Here is a 7901-nt window from a genome sequence, read left to right as displayed (position 1 = left end):
GCATCAGAGGTATGCCCTAACCTGCAAAGCAAGTGATCTTTAAGGTGTGTGTCAGCCCTAGGTGCATCAGATCACCTGGGAACCACTCCAGGATTCCTAGATGAGACTCTGACAATGGTGTCTAAATTCTTGAATATAATAGTTTTGACATGCAATACATTCACTCACATAAAAAAATAAAATGCACAGTGAAAAATATTGGTTGTCCGTATGTCCTTTGTTTGCCAAGTTTCTTCTTCTTTTGGTAAACACTTTTCTTTCTGTATATCATTTCATAGTATATTTCTGCAAATAACATATGTGCTTAGTTACACCCGGCCTCATCTCAACATGGTATGTAAATTTGCAAATGTAAAATTTGCTCTACTTGGTGTGCAGTTCTGAGCTTAGAGAAACGCCTAGAGTCATATCACCATCTCTCCTGCAGTCACCCTTGAGAGTCAAAAGCCTCCTCTCATCCCCAGTCCCCCGCAACTACTGCTCAATTCTGCATCCCTATATTCTGGCTTCTTTCACTTAATGTAATGCATTTGCGATTCACCCCTGTTGCATATGCCAATACTTTGTTTCTTTTTATTGCTAAGTAATATTCCATTGTATGGACGGGCTACTCTTTTTATCATGAGTTGGTGGACATGTGGATTGTTTTCCGTTTGTGGCTATTATGAATAAAACTACTGTGAATATTGTGTATAAGTGTTCATTGCTCATGGAATGGGATGGCTGGGTCATATTGTATGTGTATGTTTAACGTTAGAAGAAATGGCCAAACTGTGTCCAAAGTGTCTGTGTCATTTTAAAAAATGAAATGTAGTCAATTTTTCCAGCTTCATTGATATATAATTGACACATACCATTGTGTAAGTTTAAGGTGCACAATGTGTTAATTTGATGCATTTATAAATTGCAAAATGATTTTCACCATAGTATTGGCTACCACCTCCATTCAGTTACATAAATATCATTTCTTTTTTATGGTCAGAACATTTAAGATCTACTTTCTTACCAGCATTCAAGTATATGATACAGTATTATTAGCTATAATCACCATTCTGTCCATTAGATCTGCAAACTTGTTAATTGTATAACTGGAAGTTTGCTCCCTTTGACCAATATCTCCCCATTTCCCCCACCCCTCAACCCTTAGTAATCACCACTCTACTGTTTCTCTGATTTGTCTTTCTTAGAGCCCACATATAATTGAGATGATAGCGTATTTGTTTTGCTCTATCTGACTTATCTCACTTAGCATAATGCCCTCAAGCTCCATCCAAATTGTTGCAAATGGTGGGTTTTTCTTCTTTCTCGTGGCTGAATAATATCCAGTGTATATATATATATATATCCCACATCTTCTTTATCCATTGATGCACACTTGGCTTGTTTCTATATCTTGTCTACTGTGAATAATGCTACCATGTACATGGGAATGAAGATATCTCTACAAGATCCTGATTTCACTTCCTTTGGATATATACCCAAAAGTGGATCACATGGCAGTTCTGTTTTTAATTTTTTAACGAACATCCATACTTTTTCCCATAGGTGTCTGTATCATTTTCTATTCCTGTCAGTGACGTATGAGAGTTCTAGTTGGTCCATATACTCGTTGTCACTTGGTGGTGTCATTTTTCCCCCAGCCATCTTATCCTTATGAGTGTGCAATGATGTTTCACTGTCATTTTAGTTTGCATTTCCTTATGACAAACGATGTTGAACATCTGTTCATGGCTTATTTGCCATCCATATATCTTATTTGGTGAACTGCCTGTTCAAATCTTTTGCCCATTTATTTTCCTTGTGTTGTTTGCCTTCTTATCTTTGGGTTTGGAGAGTTCTTTATGTATTTTGCATACAAGTCTCTTGTCAGATGTGTGATTTGCAAGTCTTTATTCCTAGTCTGAGGCTGGTCTTTATATTATCTTAAGTTTCTTTCGCAGAGCAAAAATTTCAAGTTGTTTTAAAGTACAATTTATGAACTTTTTCTTTCTATGGATAAGGTTATGGTGTTATATATAAGAACTCTTTGTCTAAACCAAGGTCACAAAGATTCTCTCCTACTTTTTCCTCTAAAAGTTTCAGATTTTACATCATTTAGTCTTATGTTGCATACTAAGTTAAATTTTGAATAAGGTGCGAGGTATGAGTTGAATTTTTTGTTTTGCATGTGGACGCTCAATTGTTTCAGTATCATTTATTGAAAGGACAGTCTTGGAGTGATGTCAGCAGTGGAGTGAGTTGTCCCCTTTGTCTCTCCCCTCTAACTTACAACTAAATGGGCATCTGTTAACCAACAGAGGACTCCCTACACAGCACAGCAGGATGCCTGAGAGATCCATGCAGCTGCACCTCTGAAGGTGTGTGGACTGGACCCTGGGCAGCTGTGGAATTAGGGGAGCAGTCCCCATTCCCTGGTGGCAGCAATCCATGTTGTGGATCCTCACACAATGGCCAGTGCGACTGTGAGTGGAGGCGGGGTAGCCTGGCTCACAGAAGTGCCCACCCTGCTGGGGCAGCCTGGCCTGAAAATGCTCTCTGTTGAGTGGTGGCAGCTCAGCCCATGTGAAGGTGCCCCACCTGTGTGAGTGTGGCCCACCTGCCGAGTGTGGTGGCCTGGCCTGAGTGAAGACATCCTGCTGAGTGGTCATGACCTCAACTCTGTAAGTGCAGAGCTGCTTGCTGGCATAACCACAAGCAGACAGAGCAAGATAATAAAAAACAGCACCTGCCCTCCTCCCCAGTTGTGGCAGCGGGTATCTGTGACCAGAAGCAACATGAATCACAGCAGAACCAGTGACACAGCCCCCCAGTGCTGGCAACCCCGACTCCAGCTCCACCATCAGCAGAGGCTGTAAACAAGTCCCCAGGTCCCCTGGCCCCAGTGACAATGGCTTCTGTGAACCCAGCACCCCTGGCAAGGGTGCAACAAGCACCCCAAGACATCCCTGGAACAGCAGCACAGGTGGTGCCTGGGACTGCAGCATCCGAGCCTGTGGAGAGCCAGCGGAGGAACCTGAGACCCAGGTGATCAGAACCGAGTAACCAAAGCTGTACCAAATAAAGAAATATGGTTACTACCAGAAACATGCCAGCAGAGGATCAATTCATCAAGCACCATGAAGAACTTCAGTAACATGCAAAACAGAAGGAAAATGACAACTCTCCAGAAACCAAACCTGAAGTCACAAAAGGTTACAATCTGACTGACAGAGAATTCAAAACAGCTTGTCCTAAAGAACCTCAATGAGTTACAAGAAAGCTCAGAAAGACAATTCAATAAGCACAGGAATAAAATTAACAAACAGGAGTACTTTACCAAAGAGATTGAAGTTCTAAAAAAAGCCAAACAGAAATTCTGGATATGAGGAATACAAATAGTGAGATAAAAAATAATATAGAAAACATAAAAAATACAGCAGACCTTATGGAAGAGAGAGTTAGTGACCTTGAAGATAGAAACCTGGAAATGGTTCAGGTGGAGGAGGAGAGAAAACCAAGTTTTCCAAAGAAATGAAGAAATTCTTTGAGAAATATCTAACTCAATTAGGAAAAGCAACATAAGGATTATAGGTATCCCACAGGGAGAAGAAAGTGAGAAAGGAGCAGAGAGCTTGTTCAAAGAAATAATACTGAGAACTTCCCAAACCTGTGAAAGAAACTCAACTTACAAGTACATGAAGGCAATAGAATTCCTAATTACATCAATGCAAAAGCACCTTCTCCAAGGCATATAATATTAAAACTATCAAAAATGAATGACAAAGAAAAAATATTAAGGGCAGCAAGAGAGAAGAAAATAACCTACAAAGGAACCCCCATCAGGCTTTCAGTGGATTTCTCAGCAGAAACCTTAAGAAGTAGGAGAGAATGGAATGATATATTCAAAGTACTGAAAGACAGAAACTGTCAGCCAAGAATACTCTATCCAGCAAAACTATCCTTCAGATACAATGGAGAAATAAAGTCTTTCCCAGATAAACAAAAGCTAAGTGAGTTCATCACCACTAGACCTCCCCTACAAGAAATGGTGAAGGGAACCCTCCTACCTGAAACAAAAAGGCAAAGGTTTACAAAGCTTTGAGGAAGGAGATAAGGAGACAGACAAAGTCAGAAAACTGCAGCTCTCTATCAGAATAGGTTAGCAAACATTTAATTATAACATAAAAGATAAAGGGAAGAAAAACATAAAAAATGATTATAAACACTCCAATTTAGTAAAAAACTCCCAACACAAAAAAGAATAATTTGTCACAACAAAAACATAGAAGGAGAAGAGGAAATGAATGGAACCTGCCAGACTGATGGAGATAAGAGACTATCAGAAAATGGACTATCTCATCTACAAGATCTTTAAAAATTTTTTCTTGAGGAAGATTAGTCCTGAGCTAACATCTTCTGCCAATCCCCCTCTTTTTGCTGAGGAAGACTGGCCCTGAGCTAACATCCATGCGCATCTTCCTCTAGTTTATATGTGGGAAGCCTACCATAGCATGGCTTGCCAAGTGGTGCCATGTCTGCACCTGGGATCTGAACCGGTGAACTCCGGGCCACCAAAGCAGAATGTGTGCACTTAACCGCTACACCACTGGGCCAGCCCTTATGAGATCTTTTAGACAAACCTCATGGTAGCCACAATACGAAAAATCGGAGTAGAGTCACAAATCATGAATAAAGAGAAAACTGAGAAAACCATCACAGGAAACCACCAAACTGAAATGGCAGTCAGAAATACTTGGGAAAAGCAACAATGGAAATATAGAACGACTGCAAAATAAAAGATAAAAAGGCAGTATTAAGCCCTCATATATCAATAAACACTCTAAATGTAAATGGATTGAATTCTCTAATCAAAAGACACAGAGTGGCTGGATGGATTAAAAAACGAGACCCAACAATATGTTGCCTCCAGGAAAGACATCTCAGCTCTAAAGACAAACATACACTCAGAGTGAAGGGATGGAAGATGATACTCTGAGACAATGGCAAGAAAAAGAAAGCAGATGTAGCTATACCTATATCAGACAAAGCAGACTTCCAGGTAAAAAGATAATGGGGGGTCTGGCCCCATGGCTGAGTGATTAAGTTTGCATGCTCCGCTTTGGCGGCCCAGGGTTTTGCAGGTTTGGGTCCTGGGTGTGGACATGGCACCACTCACCAGGCCACGTTGAAGTGGTGTCCCACATGCCACAACTAGAAGGACCCACAACTAAAATATGCAACTGTGGACTGTGGGGATTTGGGGAGAAAAATCAGAAAAAAAAAGATAATGAGAAACAAAGATGGGCAGTATATAATGATAAAAGGGACATCGAACCAAAGAGACATAGCACTTATTAATGTATATGCACCTAACACAGGAGCACCAAAGTATATAAAGCAGCTATTAACAGACATAAAGGGAGAAATTGACAGTAACCCAATAGTAGTAGGGGACCTTAACACATATATTTGTTATATACGTATATAACATTCTATCCAAAACCAGCAGAATATACATTCTTCTCAAGTGCACATGGAACATTCTCACAGATAGACCATATGTTGGGAAACAAAGCAAGTCTCAATAAATTTAAGAAGATACAACTCATATCAAGCATCTCTTCTGGCAACAATGCTATGAAACTAGAAATAAACTACAAGAAAAAAGCTGGGAAAGTCACAAATATGTGGAGACTGAACAGCATGCTACTAAACAACCATTGATAAGTGAAGAAATCAAAGGAGAAATAAAAAATAGCTGGAGACAAATGAAAATGCAAACAACATACCAACTCTCATGGGATGTAGCAAAAGTGGTCATAAGAGGTAAATTCATAGCAATACAGGCCCACCTCACCAAACAAGAGAAATCTCAAATAAGTAATCCTAGCTTTACCTAAAAGGACTAGAAAAAGAAGAAAAAACAATGCTCAAAGTCAGTAGAAGGAGAGAAATAATAAAATCAGAGCAGAAATAAATGAACTAGAGACCAACAAAACAGTAGAAAGGATGAACGAAACTAAGAGCTGGTTCTTTGAGAAGATAAACAAAATTGAACAACCCTCAGCCAGACTCACTAAGGGAAAAAGAGAGAAGACTCAAATAAACAAAGTAACTTGAAATCAGCAATTCCAAAGGTCCCATGCACCCCTATGTTCATCGCATCGTTATTTACAATAGCCAAGACGTGGAACCAAACTAAGTGCCCAGCAACTGATGATTGGATAAAGAAGATATGGTGTGTATATATATATATATATATATATATACACAATGGAATACTACTCAGCCATAAAAAAGACAAAATCGTCCCATTTACAACAACATGGATGGACCTTGAAGGTATTATGTTAAGTGAAATAAGCCAGACAGAGAAAGACGAACTCTGTATGACTCCACTCATAGGTGGAAGTTAACATATAGACAAGGAGAACTGATCGGTGGTTACCAGGGGAAAGGGGGGGGGTGGTGGGAGGGCACAAAGGATGAAGTGGTGTACCCACAACATGACTAACAATAACGTACAACTGAAATTTCACAAGGGTATAAACTATCATAATCTTAATTCTTGCAAAGCGAGACAAACTTTTAAGTTATTTTCTAACATAATTCCATTAAAAAAAATAAAGAGTGGCTTGAACACTTCACAATTAAAGATCTTCAAGTCCCCAAGATGAGGATTGTATGTGTTGGAAAGATAAGGTAAAGTCATGGAAAGAGGTTCACAATATATTATTAAGTTAAAAAACCAGATTAACAAATAGATATATGATAAAATAGCAGCGTGTTAGTTGAGGTAAAATTCGCATAACATGAAATTCACCATTTTAGCCCCTGTAAAGCACACAATTCCGTGCATTTAGGACATTCACAATGTTGTGCAACCACCTCTTCTATCGAGCTCCAAGACATGTTCATCACCAAAACCCAGGCCTCATCCCTATTAGCAGTCAGTCCGCATTCCCCCACCCCCAAGCCCCTGACGAACACCAATCTGCTTGCTCTCTCCATGGATTTGCCTATTCTGGACATTTCACATAAATGGAATTGTACAATATGTGACCTTTTGTGTCTGGCTCCTTTCACTTAACATCATGCTTTCAATGTTCATCCCAGTTGTAGGATGTGTCGGTGCTTCATTCCTTTTTATGACCAAACAATATTCCTTCGTGTGGATGAACCACATTTTGCTTACCATTCATCTGTTAATGAATATTTGGATTATTTCCCAAAAATCAAACTTTTGGCAGTTGTGAATAGTGTCACTGTGGACTTTCATGTACAAATTTTGGTTTGAACACCTGTTTTCAATTCTTTGGGGAATATACCTGGGCGTGGGTCATATGGTAATTCTAGGTTAAATTTATAGAGGAACCAACAAACGGTTTTCCCTCATGGCTGCACCATTTTACATTCACACCAGCAGTGTCTGAGGGTCCCAATCACTCCACATCCTCATCCACACTTGTTATTTTCCCTTTTTTATTTTCTTGCCATCCTAGTGGTTGTGAAGTGGTATCAACTGTGGCATTGATTGGCATTTCCCTAGTGGGTGTGATGTTGAGCAACTTTTCATGTGCTTCTTACCCAACCAGTCCAGGCCCTCGATCTGTGGGCTCCTGACAGGCTCTGAGACTTGTACCCTGTACCCCCGGACCCGCTACAGCCTGACAGGAGCCAGTCCAGGGACGGCCGCTGTGCCAGGTGCTGAAGGAAACAGCCTCATTCCCATCCCCTCCACATTCCTCTCCCTATTGCAGACCAGCGTGAACCCCGCTTCCTGGAATGTCCAGACTAAAATGAAGTCCGGGTCATGCTTCTCTGAGCGAAAAAACCATTTTCACTTCCTAGCTTCAGGCCAGCTTCACATCGAACGCCCGTGTAATTTCTCAGACATAACTATGGATATTTTGGACTCACTG

This window comes from Equus caballus, chromosome 21 (genome assembly GCF_041296265.1).
Source record: "Equus caballus isolate H_3958 breed thoroughbred chromosome 21, TB-T2T, whole genome shotgun sequence".
NCBI classification, from domain to species: Eukaryota; Metazoa; Chordata; class Mammalia; order Perissodactyla; family Equidae; genus Equus; species Equus caballus.
This window is presented reverse-complemented; position numbering follows the sequence as displayed.